At 44.7% G+C, this 8,889-nt stretch overlaps 1 pseudogene; it reads left to right on the forward strand.

Moving 5' to 3' along the window:
- The first annotated feature begins 2,664 nt into the window (after positions 1 to 2,664).
- Positions 2,665 to 2,818, forward strand: LOC119472031 (annotated as a pseudogene).
- The last annotated feature ends 6,071 nt before the right edge of the window (positions 2,819 to 8,889 follow it).

Genomic DNA, 8,889 nt, shown 5'->3' on the forward strand with positions numbered 1-8,889 from the left:
CCATTAGACAAATGCACATAATGATTAATTATTAAAACAAACCTTGAATAGTAATTTACGCATATCTGTAAATATGTCCCCAACATATTGACATTGACCAAGAAGTGCAGGAATGCTTAAGAATCAATGCAAACTTTGCTAAGTACAAAAGGCAGGCTTCGCCAACTAAGCCCGCTGGGACGTCCCATCGGTATCTGATCACTATAAAACTTTTAGCATGAATTGGCCATAATGTTCGGAAGTACTGTGGGCCCAGAAATAGGAGTCGCAAATTCATGGTGGAAAGAACTTTTCTATTTTAATACTCATTGCTAAGATGCCTTCACAACCAAAAGGATGCATTATATGCATTAGTCATTGTATTTAGAGATTTAAACATCTATAGTTGCTCTAGTGTTGGTAAGGCAATATGCAGGCACATAGGGGCAGATACTCCATCTCTTTTTATTTTTTATTTTTTTCTTTGAGATGGAGTCCTTCTCTGTCACCCAGGCTGGAGTGCAGTGATGCAATCTTGGCTCACTGCAACCTCTGCCTCCTGGGTTCAAGGGATTCTCCTGCCTCAGTCTCCTGAGTAGCTGGGACTACAGGCGCCTGCCACTATGCCTGGCTAATTTTTGTATTTTTAGTAGAGACTGCTCCTTGCAGTCAGGAGCAGCAAAACAGACACATTCTGGCCAGAGACAAAGGAAACAAAGGAGGCAAAGGGACAAAGGTCTGCTGAGAAGGCTTAAAGGTGAAATAGTGGAGGGTCAGGAAGCTTTTTTCTTTCCTTTTTTTTTTTTTCCAGGAAGCTGTTTTCTTGCCCTCCTCTCAACTTCCTAGAAAGCAGATATGGGCTGGGTGCAGTGGCTCACACCTGTAATCCCAATGCTTTAGGAGACTGAGGCAGGAGGATGGCTCAAGCCCAGGAATCTGAGACCAGCCTGAGCAACACAGCAAGACCCCATCTTTACAAAGAAAGATAGCCAGGTGTGGTGGCAAGTGCCTGGAGTCCCAGCTACTCGGAAAGGTGAGGCAGGAAGATTGCTTGAGTTTAGGAATTCGAAGCTGCAATAAGCTGTGACTGCACTGCTGGACTTCAGCCTGGCAACGTGAGCCCCCATGCCCGGCCATACGGTTGCATTCTCTCATTGCTCATGGCACTGATAGATTTGTGAAACTTCCAAGCCAGAGATGAGGCACAATGAGGAATACGGTGAAAAGTGGCAGAAGGCCTGAGCTGTTGTAGAAACAAATCTGATAGAAACATCAGTAAGAGGCCAGTGTGTTGAGGCAGTACCTGGCACCTGAACACAGCCACAGGTGTGTAATCAGGTGGGGTGCAGACAAAAACGACTATCAGAGGCAACTCTGTGTGGCCAAACTTTGCTCTCCTGAAAGAAAAAGCGTTAAAAGACAAGTAGAGGCCAGGTGCGGTGGCTCACACCTGTAATCCCAGCACTTTGGGAGGCCGAGGCGGGTAGATCACCTGAGGTCATGAGTTCAAGACCAGCCAGGCCAACATGGGAAAACCCTGTGTCTTTACTAAAAATACAAAAAAAAGAAACTTAGCCGGGCATGGTGGCATATACCTGTAGTCCCAGCTACTTGGGAGGCTGAGGCAGGAGAATTGCTTGAACTAGAGAGGCGGAGGTTGTAGTGAGCCAAGATCGTGCCACTGCACTCCAGCCTAGGGGACAGAATGAGACTCAGTCTCAAAAAAAAAAAAAAGGAAAAAAAAGGACAAGTAGTCCTCATGGAAAAGAAAATTCCATTCCATTCCATCCCCTTGACATCCCCTGCTGTCCCTGCTTAGTAATCCAGCTGTTTTTCTTCTGGCTTCACTTTGGTGACAGCAGCTACTAGTATAGAAGTATATTAAACCTAATGGCAAAAACCACAATTCCTTGGTTTTTTTTTGAAACAGAGACTCACTCTATCACCCAGGCTGGAGTGCAATGGCACAATCGCGGCTCACCACCTCCTGGGTTCAAGCAGTTCTCCTGTCTCAGCCTCCTGAGTAGCTGGGACTACAGGCGCCTGCCACCACACCCAGCTAATTTCTGTATTTTTAGTAGAGATGGGGTTTCACCATGTTGGTCAGGCTGGTCTCAAACTCCTGACTTTATGATCTGCCTGCCTCAGCCTCCCAAAGTACTGGGATTACAGGCGTGAGCCACCTTGCTTGGCCCCCACAATTAATTTTGCACCAACCTTTTATTTTGATAGAATTCTGTAAAAGTACTTCAAAGGCGTCCCTCTCAGAAAAATCACCAAGTGAAAGGAAAATGTTTCCAGAACTTAGTGCATTTGTTGATCAAGGGAAAATACTTGGCATACCTGCAAGGATTTAAGTCTTACTAAGAGGACATTTGGAGCAGTTGTCAATATTTGGAGTTCTGTCAATACAGAAGACAAATTTGCTTAGGAAAGGAAAGTCCGGAATTTTCTCTGCTAATGTTTTCCCATGGGAAAAAACAAATCAAGACAAGAAAAATGAAGATAAGCCAGGCAGATCAACTTCCACAAATCCGGTTGGGCCATTTCCCCGAGAAGCCAAGTCACTGAGAAGTTTTCAGGGCGACAGATCAGAGTCTCTCTCTTTCTGCCCTTGGAAAAGTAAAGAATGTTCACATTATCTTGGCCTAGAGCAAATCAATAGCCTCTTCTCACAGAAGCCAACCTGCACCTAGAGAAGGAGATTTCAGAATCAGAGCTGTGGGTAGAAGTTTAAAAAAGAATACACAGGAGCCTAAAGAATTGTCTTTCTTTGGTCTGTTGGCCATTTCATAAGTTTGGAAATGTAGTGGTCTCAATTCATTAGAAAGAAACATGAGCCATTTGTTATAGATGTGGGCTAATATTTATAGTCTTAATACTAGGGTTCCAAAATATCCATAAAATATTTATAATTGTCAAAAAATAAAAATAAAGAATACAGAGAGGCTGGGCACGGTGGCTCACAGCTATAATCTCAGCACTTTGGGAGCCGAGGCGGGTGGATCACCTGAGGTTGGGAGTTCGAGGCCAACCTGGCCAACACTGTGAAACTCTGTCTACTAAAAATCCAAAAAGTTAGCTGTAGGAGAATCGCTTGAACCTGGGAGGCGGAGGTTGCAGTGAGCCACAGTTCGGGCCACTGCACTCTAGCCTGGGCAAGAGTGAGACTCTGTCTCAAAAAAAAAAGAATACACAGAATTTTATAACTAAAAGTAACTTGAAGACCAACTACTCTATGTCAGAGGTATAAACACGGAGACCAAGAAGTGGAAAATGCCTTTTCTGATAGTACAGACTGGTAGCAACAAACTGAAACATAGCCTTTGGCCCCCAGGGCATTATCTGTGACACTACACAGTCTCCAGTGAGAATTACAGAGGCTCTTTCTTGTTTCTGGATGACATTGCCATCCAGAGTTCCTCCGGTAACAAATATTTAAAATTATGGATTAAAATGTAACAAAACTGTCGTCAGGTAACAGTGGCTCACACCTGTAATCCCAGCACTTTGGGAGGAAGGCCGAGACGGGTGGATCACCTGACGTCAGGAGTTCCAGACCAGCCTGACCAACATGGTAACACCCCATCTCTACTAAAAATACAAAAATTAGTTGAGCATGGTGGTGTGCACCTGTAATCCCAGCCACTCAGGAGGCTGAGGCAGGAGAATCACTTGAACCTAGGAGGCAGAGGTTGTAGTGAGCCGAGATTGAGCCATTGCATTCCAGCCTGGGAGACAGAGTGAGACTCTGTTTCAAAAAAAAGAAAAAGAAAATATTTATTGGAGATGGGCAAAATGACTCATGCCTATAATCCCAGGACTGTGGGAGGCTGAGATAGGAGGGTTGCTTGAGCTCAGGAGTTTGAGACCCGCCTGGGTACCACAGGGAGACTCTGTCTCTACTAAACATCAAGAAAATTATGCAGATGTGGTGGCGTGCACCTGTAGTCTCAGCTACCTGAGAGGCTAAAGAGGGAGGATTGCTTGAGCCTGGGAGACCAAGGCTGCAGTGAGCTGTGATTGCACCGCTGTGCTCCAGCCTGAGCAACAGAGTGAGACCCTGTCTCAAAAAATTTTTAAAAAGAAAATATTTCTTGGCCTTGGTGGAAGACCAGGGAGCTTGACTCAACTGGTTAGAAAAAAACAATATCCTAAGAGAAATTATCCCACCAAGCCTGTGACAAGGAGCAGGTTCAGAAGCTGAATCTCCTAGTGAACTCCTTGGAGTGCTTGGTAGAGACAAATGTAAAGCTTTTCTGGAGGAATATTTTACGAATTGGGCTACAAGGGATTCTTACAGGAAAAATGGTTCTTGGCCAGGCGCAGTGGCTCATGCTTATAATCCCAGCACTTTGGGAGGCTGAAGCAGGCGGATCACTTGAGGTCAGGAGTTCAAGACCAACCTGGCCAATATGGTGAAATTCCATCTCTACTAAAAATACAAAAATGAGCCGGATGTAGAGGCAGGCTTCTGTAGTCCCAGCTACTTGGGAGGTTCAGGTAGGAGAATCACTTGAACCTGGGAGGCGGAGGTTGCAGTGAGCTGAGATTGTGCCACTGCACTCCAGCCTGTGAGACAGAATGAGATTTCATCTAAAANAAAAAAAAAAAAAAAAAAAAAAAAAAAAGGTACAAACCATTAGTGCTTCCATTATTCATGTTAAAACAAACAAAAAATAGGTTCTCCCCCTGCCTACCCCAAAGATGACTCCGTAATAAAAAAATTACAAAAACAAATAAGGAAAAAAATCCACTATGATAGGGAACCAGCAGACACAATGGTGGCTGAGTAAGAATAAAAACAACCAAACCAAACCAAATAAAACAAAACAAAGCAAACAAAACCACACAGAACTATCCTGGTAGAGACTATAAAATAAGTTTGTTTTTTTTTTTTTTTTGAGACAGAGGTTTCATTCTTGTTGCCCAGGCTGGAGTGCAATGGCGTGATCTCGGCTCACTGCAACCTCCACCTCCCCAGTTCAAGCAATTCTCCTGCCCCAGCCTCCCAAGTAGCTGGTATTACAGGCATGTGCCACCACGCCTGGCCATAAAATAATATTGTAAGTGATTAAAGAGATGCAGGAATAGAAGCTATAAAGAAATAACATTCTGAAACAGAAATTGAAAGACCTACACCAAGTAAAACAATTGCATTACTAATTTTTTGTTGTTGTTGTTGTTGTTTTGAGGCAGAGTCTCACACTGTCATCCAGCTGGAGTGCAGTGGTGCAATCTCGGCTCACGGTGACCTCCACCTCCCTGGGTTCAATCAATTCTCCTGCCTCAGCCTCCCGAGTAGCCAGGACTACAGACACCCACCATCACACTCAGCTAATTTTTTGTATTTTTAGTAGAGATAGGGTTTTACTATGTTGGCCAGGCTACACTTGAACTCCTGACCTCATGTTCTGCCCACCTCTCCTTCCAAAGTGCTGGGATTACACGTGTGAGTCACCGCGCCTGGCTGCATTACTAATTTTTTTATTTTTATTTTTGCAAGACAGGGTCTCACTCTGTCACCCAGGCTGGAGTGCAGAGGCGTGATCTCAGCTCACTGCAACCTCCACTTCCTGGGTTCAAGCAATTCTCCTGCCTCAGGCTCTGAGTAGCTGGGATTACAGGCATGTGCCACCATGCCCAACTGATTTTTGTATTTTTAGTAGAGACGAGGTTTCACCATGTTGGTCAGTCTGGTCTCGAACTCCTAACCTTGTGATCTGTCTGTCTTGGTCTCCCAAAGTGCTAGGATCACAAGTGTGAGCCACCGTGCCCTGCCTTGCATTACTAATTTTTAAACAACCCCAAAACGAGGCTCAGGCCCACATGGTTTCACTGGTGAATTCCATCAGATATTTAAATTTAAATATCTAATTCTTCAAAAACTCTTCCAAGAAATAGAAAACGAGAAAAAAACAGTTTAGCAGTTCCTAAAAATGTTAAGTATAAAATGATCATGTGATCACTTGTGAACGTGTGATCATGTTAAGTATAAAATGATTAGAAGCTTTTTTTGCTACATAAGGTGAACTGTATTCGTCTGTTTTCACACTGCTGATAAAGGCATACTCAAGACTGGGCAACATACAAAAGAAAGACGTTTCTTGGACTTGCAGCTCCACATGGCCAGGGAGGCCTCACAATCATGGCGGAAGGCAAGGAGGAGCAAATCTCATCTTACATGGATGGCAGCACGCAGAGAGCTTGTGCAGAAAAACTTCATTTTTAAGATTATCAGATCTCATGGGACTCATTCACTATCATGAGAACAGCCCAGGAAAGACTCACCCCTATTATTCAATCACTTCCCACTGGGTTCCTCCCATGACACGTGGGGACTGTGGGAGTTACAATTCAAGATGAGATTTGGGTGGGGTCACAGCCACACTGTACCAAGACCATTCACAGGCTCTGAGAATTTGGACTTGGGGGGCATCTTTGGGGATCCCTTATTCAACGTACCAGAGCTAGCGCTAAGCACTATTAAAGTAGATCTCCAATTTACGATGGTTCACCTTCAAACGCTTTGACTTTATGATGGTGCAAAAGTGATATGCATTCAGTGGCAAGTGTCCTTTTCTGAATTTTGAATCATGATCTTTCCCTGGGCTAGGAATATACAGTAGGATGCTTTCTAGCAATGTTGGGCAGGTGGAGTGAGCTCCCAGGTCAGCCACAGCATCACCAGGGTAAACAGCTGATACTCTGCAGCGCCCGGTGGTAGCAGATGATTTTGCCGACTGCAGGCTACCACCAGGCTAAGCTATGATGTTTGGTAGGTTAGGTGTATTACATGCATTTTTCAACCTGATGTTTTCAACTTACGATGGGTTTATTGGGCTGTAACCCCCATCACAACTTATAGGGCACTGGAGTAAAAAATCTTGTTTATGTTAACAACGTTTGTAAGACACAATAGCAGATGACAATGTCAATAAGATTTTTTTTTTTTTAAACAGAGTCTCACTCTGTTGCTCAGACTGGAGTGAAGTGGTGCGATCTTGGCTCACTGTAACCTCCATCTCCCAGGTTTAAGTGATTCTCCTGCCTCAGCCACCTAAGTAGCTGGGACTACGGGTACATGCCACCACGCCCAGCTAATTTTTTATATTTTTAGTATAGACAGGTTTTGCCATGTTGGCTAGGCTGGGATTACTATGCCTAGCTCGTAGGGCTGAGGGCCCCACAGGGTTGTGGGGTGTGCCTTATGCTGTGCTGAGGCACAGGATCCAAGAAATAAAGAGATGAGACACAGAAGTACAAGAAAAATGTAGGTGGGCTCAGGGGGCCACGCCACCTATAAGCCAAGTCAGGCGAGGCCCCGAATGTCCAGAAGCATGAGTATTTATTGTGTATAGGTTAGGGGGCAGGGCAGTCAGTGAAATCATCTCTAAGGATAGTGATAGGGTCGTGAGCAATAAAACATGGGGTCCACCCCCATTAGGTCACCTAGGCCAGGAGGTAGACAGTGCACAGCAAGGGGCCCGTTCCCATGAAGGCAAGGGCCATGTGCAGTAAGGGGTCCACCCCCATTAGGTCATCGAGGCTTGAAGGAGGGCCGTGCGCAGTGAAGAGGGTGCAGTGTGCAATACTTCTATCTGTGGGCAAACTACTTCTAAGAAGATTTATGGGGGGATGCTTTAAGTCACATAGCAGTGACAGAGCTGTCAAGGTTACCGCCACCTTCTGGCAGCTTCCAATGGGTTCTATGGGAAGATGCTTTTCAAGCAGCACAGTAGCAAGAGCTGATAAAGTTCACAGTCACCAAGGTGGATTGCTGGTCTGAGGGCAGACTTCCACAGGAACTGGAGCAAGGTCCTACAACTCCTTTATCAGGAGGAGTGGCCCTTGCCCCAAGCCTGCCATACAGCAGGTATCTTTACAATATGGAACGCTGCCGCCTGGGCCACGGATTCTTGTCCTGGTATAACTGTTTTCCCTTAAATCATGCTCTGCACTGTGTCTGCTCTAGGCATTCCTCGGATTATAAGCTGCTTATTCCTTAATTCATACTCTGTACTGTGTCCACTCTAGGCATTCCTCCGATTATGAACTAAGATATAATTATAGGTATATATGTAGGGAAATATTCTTTAGGCACTCATACTGTCAACTATTATAGATTATATATAGAGGATTATATAAAGGGATTCTTCAAGCCCTATTTCTATAAACTAATATATGATGATGTAAAGGATTATATAAAAGGAAATAGCTGAGTAGTAACACTATAAATTGAGATATTCCTCAAACCCTAACTGTGCCAGGGTTCTGCTTAGCTCTCATTCCTCGGTGCCTATATGGGGGGTTACCCACATAGCTAATTTTTGTATTTTTAGTAGAGACGGGCTTTCGCGATGTTGGAATTTGAACTCCTGACCTATGTGATCCACCTACCTCGTCTTCCCAAAGTGCTGTGAGCCACCACGCCCAGCCTGCACTACACTTTAATGTTGCTACAGACCAAGAGCTGACCACTCTCAAAGACTTCTAAAGGAGCAGGTTGGTCATAACCAGAAAATTATTTCCATGAAGGAGCATTAACTATGACTGCATATCTGTTTGAAGATTTGCATATAATATGAACCTGGTCCTTTGATCAAATTCCAACCTCAGTAATCAAATTGGGCCATCTGAGATACTTGTGGGCTTTTTTTTTTTTTTGTTTTTTTGAGACAGAGTCTCACTCGACTGCAATGGCACAATCTTGGCTCACTGTAACCTCTGCCTCCCGGGCCCAAGCGATTCTCCTGCCTCAGCCTCCTGAGTAGCTGGGATTATAGGCACCTACCATCATGCCTGGCTATTTTTTTGTATTTTTTGGCCGGGCTGGTCATGAACTCCTGACCTCAAGTGATCTGCCCAGTTTGGCCTCCCAAAGTGCTAGGACTACAGGCATGAGCTTTT

This window comes from Cebus imitator, unplaced genomic scaffold (genome assembly GCF_001604975.1).
Source record: "Cebus imitator isolate Cc_AM_T3 unplaced genomic scaffold, Cebus_imitator-1.0 Scaffold82, whole genome shotgun sequence".
Lineage (NCBI taxonomy): Eukaryota > Metazoa > Chordata > Mammalia > Primates > Cebidae > Cebus > Cebus imitator.